The following is a 6,600-nucleotide window of genomic DNA, read 5'->3' on the forward strand; positions in this document are numbered from 1 at the left end:
AATGAATAATGTTGACTTAGTAAAAGCATGTTTAGTAAAAAGGTTCCTATCTAGAGTTGCTTGGAGGATTATTTAGGTGTGCTTGAAGAGGGTGTATGGGCGGTCTCTTCAAGTCTTTGTTAGGAGAATCTTATACTAACATTACGTAGAGGGTCTAAATAATATGAAGTCTTACTTGATTAGTATGCAACTAAGCGTTATTTGATGGAAAGGAATATCCTTACTTTGGGTAGTATTGAGGATCACCTAGGTGTGTGTGAAGGGGTTGTATGGGCGGCCGCTTCATAACTTACTTAGTGGGTCTTAGGATAAACTTTAGTAGGGGATCTAAATGCGTAAATAGATTATTAGTGATTATGGTCATATCTTGTGGATTATTTGGGTATTTTTTTATATATGATTGTGGACTTGTAATATGTCTCTTAAACTCTTATGATGAAGGTTTTTATCAAAATGTCATGAAAGCATGTTTCTATACTAAATGTCCCTTTTTGATGGTTTTTATATGGCTTTCATGCTTAGTGCATTAAATGTGCTAACCCCTTCTTTTCCCTTTTTAACTAAAGTGTAGGGATTGGAGTTCTAGGTATGCCATGGATAATGGATAGGTTTCTAAGGGTTCAAGATGAAGTTTTGGTGAGTCCTCATAGATTATAGGACAAGATCCACACGTTCCTTTTATGTCGTCTAGTTGTTATTTCAAGTCTTGTATGGGCTTAGTACCAAATGTTGTATTCTAAAGTACAGATGGTATAATGAGACATTATAAAAATAGATGTTCTTAAAATATTCTTCAACTTGCTATTTAGTGAAAGCATTCTTCATGTGTGAAAAAAGTTTTAAAATTTTACTTAATTTTAGTATCGTGAGCAATGGATGATCTAAGAGGGTTGTATGAGACTTCATGGAGTCTTGTACGCTGGTAACTTCCAGGGGGTACCCTTGGGTCGTTACAGTTATGAAGATATGCATGTTTTCATGAAGTTATTGTAAAACATAATGATTCTTTGAAAGTGAATATGGATGCTATTGTGAAAGGATTTCTCACTTACTATAATGATTATTATTTTGAAAGGTATTTTCTCACAAATGAATGCACATTTTTGAAAGGTTTTCTCTTCTATGTTGAATTATGCCTAAGGAGCTAATCTTTGTGTCAATCTTGAAATATGTGGATTTGTATTGATCATTGTCTTTCCTATGCTAAAATGGTACTTTACTTTTATCCTTTCCATTGAGATTTATACTAGGCACCGAGAAAACTTTGGGGTGGTGGCTGAAATAGGATAGTCTCGAGTAGCAACCTCTAGTACAAATTAACGTACCCCCGTATAACTGTCATAAATACCCTAGCTAGTGGATTCACTTTAGAAAATCATGATATATATGGATTCTATCATGGGAAGTATTTTCCCCTTCTTTCAGTATGAGGGATAAACCAAATTTCATGATCTAGCTCTCATAGTCTTGTTGTCGGACAAAGCTAATATCCCACAAAATATAATTATTTTCTCCAAAGATTTTCTTATTTCCTTTATGTTAATATACTTTACCATGCTTTCATGATTTTCATGTCATTTCTTCCTTAAGACTTTTAAATGTCCCATTTTAATCATGCCTACTAGCTCATTTTGAATTACTGATGTCATGCCTATATTTATGCATATTACCTCATACTTAGTACATTCCATGTATTAATGTGTACTTATGCCTACATTGTTTCACTAGTGTAGGTTCTGACGCTCCTATTCCCCATTTTCATGGCTAGTTGATTCTTTTAGGCTTTTTGATGATATTTGAGTCCTCATGATCTTAGGGCTAAGAGTCTTTTATTGGTCTCATGTCATTTCAATTTTCCGACTTTGTGTGATGTATAAATTACATATTAATCACTTTCCTTATGACATAATAGATATCTTTGAGACTTATATTTAGAATTGCGCCTTTTTTAAACTCTTCTGTATGAGATTCTACCTTTTAAACTCTTTTGTTTCTTTTATCATGTATTATGTATGCTAAGTGTCTATGTGGGGCATCTCGGGGTATTATATATTTCATGTCACGTATAAGGTGCAATTTGGGTTTTGACAATATGTGTATAAGACCTTGAGAGGCCACATAAAAGCCACTTAGCTTTTCTCATACAAAAAGTAGAACAAAGAGATCCAAAAGATAGTTCAATATATCAAAGTTTTACCGAGCATAGAGGAAATATAAACATCATCTCAAATATTGTATAAGAGTGAATCTAGGCATAGCCCGTACATCATGCTTAAAAAATGAAAGTAAGTAAAGACCAAATAACACAAATATCTGGCCCTCGAAATATGAGGACTTACCAAGATCAAAATCTCCTCAACAAACTTTAGCCACAAAATTGAAACCCTAACTGTCGGACCCTACGTTTGGGGAAATGTTGTAAGAGTATGTGTTAGTATAAAATACGTACCAAGTATGATAGCTATGCATAAAAAATTTTATAGATACTTGATAGATATACTTTTATGAGATGCAATGAATAAGATAAAACATGAGATAAAGAGTTAGAAAATTTGAGTCATAAAACATGGTCATGGCACATAGTCATCATCTTAAACATGTATGAGATACTTTCTTAAAGTAACAATAGTTCACCATAGCTTACTTGTGGTAAGTATCCTTAACTGAAATATGTGACCATGAGACCTATTTCAAGGAACCTAGTGTCTGCAACACACATTAAAAAAGGGTTTTCCTCCTTGCCAAAGTAAGGACTATGAACTTGTATCTTACGTGGATCCACTACTTAATGTATAACTATACAATCCTATGTTGGCACATAGTTTATGGGACACAGGTAATTGCCACTTGTCCACTCGATTGCAAGTTTAACTTCCATGGAATAGTTCCTAAATCATATTCATCTTATCCTTTAAAGTAACATGGGAAATCAACTTTTGTCCTAACATCATGTGACATAGGTAATCGTCTCTTGCCTCAACATTAGAATAGCTCCTTAACATTAGTTCATTTTAGGAGAGAAGAAATTTCAACCCTAAGAAACCTTATTATGTGATAAAAACATTTCATAGTCAGACTTTAATTCCTTTCAGAAACACAAAAATAACAACATCACTAATACTTAATTCTCAAATTATCCTTAAAACATTTACATCACCTTCATAAGAATATGCATAATTCCATAATTCACTTTTCATAGTTCAAACAACTTTAAATCCTCATAATAAAAAAAATGGGTTAAGCATGGGTTCATGGAAATTCCTCATGAAAACATGTGATTATGTCAATTTAAGTTTGATAGATCATAAAACAATCAAATAAATCCATAAATAAAGGAACCCATTGTAACATCCCTAAAATAAACTAGGTGAAACTAGAGCTATGTGTTTCATGAGCCTCCAAGGTCTTAAAATGGTTAACTATGGTGAATAGAGGCATTGCATATACTTTGGAAGTGTTTGGAGGTCAAACGTCTAAGAACGTCCGAGACGTCCGAAAGTTAGCCTTGAGATGTGCTTGTGTGTTCTAGTGTGTCTTGGCATGTTTTACATGTTCGTTTTAGTTCAAATTGATGTGAGAAGTTCCTAAAATCTATAAGAGTGTATTTATGTTGGAAACGTATGGGCAAAACTCCCCAAGGATCAACCTAAGGGTCCTTGAGGAGGACCCAAACTTGGGCTTAAGACTGCCTAAGACAGTCCAAATCGACGAGGGCCATCGACGCCCGTAGTTCCACCAACGGTCCATCGTTTGGGGGTGTCGCTCCACAATTAGGTGTAGAATCTTAATCCCCCATTCACAGAGTCTCTTGCCAGTACGGCTCATCGATGGGTCTACAGCTCGTGCCTTGCGTCCGTCGATTAACACTTGCATATTTTCTACATGTGTCTCGGCCAAGTTGGGGCTTTTAGGGAATTTCACCTAGCTTTATACAAATAAATGGGTGGTTACTTAAGGTATTTTTGGGTATTTTAAGTGTTTTTATATTTCTAGAACCTAAAGTTGAGTTCACAATTCAAAATCAAAACCCAAACCCCAAAGAAGAATCCTCTAGAACTCCATTGAAGCTTGGAGCAAGGTGGGAGCTTGAAGCTTGATTTATCCATAAAATCTCCTTCATTTTCGTTGATTTTCATCAATAAAGGTATGGTGTTTCATCCTTTAACTCTCTTTCTTCAAGGATCAAAACATCAAAAGGCTTTTTCAAGGCTTTCTCAAAGCATGAACTTTTAAATTGAATTCTAGCCATGGATTCTTCCGTAAAACGTTTTTAATCAATGTTTTATTATTGAATTGATGTTAATTTGATGATTTTATGTTAAAAAAACTCTATGAACCCATGCAAATCATGATTTCCTTATTTTGGCTCTAATATGGATGATTTGATCAAGGCTTAAGAGTATTAAATTCTTATGTAGATTATATTTTACTATTAAAATCTCTATGAATTATGTTAGAATTGTATATAGTCTGCATTAATTGGATGATTTTCATATTGTATCTTGATAGATCAATGTATGGTTTGATTATTGATTTGGATTGGTGTGTATGGCTATTGGTAAGAGCTTTTGTGAAATGAATTGGTTGGAAATGCTTTGGAATGGAGGTGTTCTTGATAGAATGATTGTACGTTTACCTAAGCTCTCCTATATTCTGTAGTATAGGTATTGAATTGTGTTTATTGGTATGGTCCACTTATGGTGGCGGTGTGTATGTGTTATAATTATGAAGAACATGGCATTATCGGAATTACTTTATGAATTGTGATATTATCATGTTATATCTTATATAGTTGATCAATGTAAAGGATTATGTGGTATATGAGTATGACTGAAGTGAAAGCATGTAGTCTCCTAATTGATGATATGTGATTATTATAGACTACGATCATGTCCTTGTGTGTATATACTTGATATTGTAGTATGATTATTCCTATTTACTATATGAGTCTTATGATGGAATATACTCATGTTTCTATAGGAGTGAATAGGATTACTTGTCGTAGACTTAGTTATACCTATCTTCTTCTTGAATGTTATCTATGTGTGATAAGATGAAGATGTTTGTATCTTGTTTTGGCAGACCTATGTCCCTTTACTTGATACATGAATAATGTAAATATGAACTTTTGACTTAGTAGTCTTAAGCATATTTGTTATTTTTGATTGAAATATGAACTTGAATATGGTTAAGAGGGTCATTTACTTGGAACCTTCAAACTAGAAAGAAGGTTATGATATCCTTGAAGTTGAAAGTCATAATGGTATCCTTCTTGTGTGAATGATTAACTTATGAGTAGGTTGGATTGAACGCCATGAAACCATCTATAAGAATGTCATTGAGCTATCCTAATTGACCATTGTGTTGCATCCCTAGTGGACTCATCCTTTGTAAGGTGTATTATGATTTGGTAGTGACTAAAATATGGTACCTCTTCATATGCCCTTGTGATTAAACTTACTCTATGAGAACAAAGGATGGCACCGAGTGAGAATGCTTGGGCATTGACTCTAATTAAGTTGAGACTAGAGTACAAAGAAACCCTTGATATTCCTTAACCATGTGCCTACATGGGATATGTCCTAGTTCTACCCTTGGAAAGTAGAACACCCTCCATCAGAGTAGGGAAGAGCCGGGATTCTATGCCTATCTAGTATGTTATGTCAGTTAATGCCTATTCTTATCATGTGGGATACATTCTTGTATTGGATAAAAACTACAACGGTTAGGTAGTTGAATTGCACACTATCTAGACATGGCACGAGTTGGCTTTTAAGATGCTAGTATGTAGGTTCCCTAGGTCTTTTCCAATACCATTATGTTAAGTCCTCTGAATACTTAAATAAATCATAATGACTTAATGAATGAGTATGACTTGAGTTAATATAAGTAGAATAAATGTATCTTATATAGGGTAGGTTTGAGGGTTGATTAAGTAGGCTTGAAGAGGGTTTATGGGTGGACTCTTCGTGTTTTACTTAAGTGAACCTTAGAGTAACCTTATGTCACGACTGGGGAGCACCCCCTAGATGTAACTGGCATCTTCATCGTCGAGGAGGACTTTGACTAGTCCTTAACATTCGTCATTACATGTCATAAGTCATAAATGAGGAAAATTTAAAACTTTTACATAGTGAGGTATAAATAGACCTCTCAGATATCATATATGGAGTTTGCATAGACTCTTCGCTTATTGAAGCTTACATAGGCTTCTCGTTTAGACAACATAACCAATACATAAGATATAGTCTAATAACATTGTATCACATTAAACAATCTAAAAAAGGAGTACAACTTTGTACATAGCCATTCAAAATACAATATGCCATTATAGCCTTACATCAATAGTCTCAAACGAAAAAGGAAGCAACAAATGTCTTTAGACATAAATACCCTACAAGGGTAGATATGTGGCACCATCCTTGAACATTGAGAACTCACCAATAACTTGGGAAAGATGTCCAAGTTTTCTTACAAATGATCCTCAAAGCACTTCAACGACCGGAACCTACATATTTGTAGATTTAGAAGCAATATGGGTTAGTACAACCACTTGTAATAAGCATAGATATATGCAAATAACTACTTGAAGATATTCAT

The sequence above is a fragment of the Solanum pennellii genome, chromosome 3 (genome assembly GCF_001406875.1).
Source record: "Solanum pennellii chromosome 3, SPENNV200".
NCBI lineage: Eukaryota > Viridiplantae > Streptophyta > Magnoliopsida > Solanales > Solanaceae > Solanum > Solanum pennellii.